A 484-nucleotide genomic window follows, 5' to 3' on the forward strand; every position below is an offset into this window, starting at 1 on the left:
CATGTCCCCCCTCTGTAGCTGGACAAGATCCCTTCCTCCCTTGCTGAGCTCTGGGCCACCTTAGGACCTCGTGTGCAAGGCTGGACGGGGGTGGGGGGTGGCACACCGAGACGGAGAGCAGGTCTGAGAGAGAGAGAGGGCAGAGTACCCTGCAGACGGAAGTGATCCTTTTTTATTAATCGGAGGGAAATGTCTGTGTAATTATGGGAGACGGGCTCTGTGGGGAGCTTTTTTCTTTACGATGTCTGAAGGGATTTATAATATTACAGAGGTTTTACAGCATCCTGACGTCCCAGCCACCCTGCCAGCCCCCTTTCAGAGGATTAGTGGAGACAAAGCACCCAGTAAAAGCTAATTATAAGTCAGCCGGGTGCTGCTGCTCCTGCCTGGGCCCAGGAGCCAGAGGGAAGAGGGGGCGAGGGCGCCGTGGGGGCCGGGGAGACCACACAGGCACTGGGCGGGGGCAGGGGGCAGGGAAGCCTGC

Source organism: Marmota marmota, unplaced genomic scaffold, assembly GCF_001458135.2.
Source record: "Marmota marmota marmota unplaced genomic scaffold, marMar, whole genome shotgun sequence".
Taxonomy (NCBI): domain Eukaryota; kingdom Metazoa; phylum Chordata; class Mammalia; order Rodentia; family Sciuridae; genus Marmota; species Marmota marmota.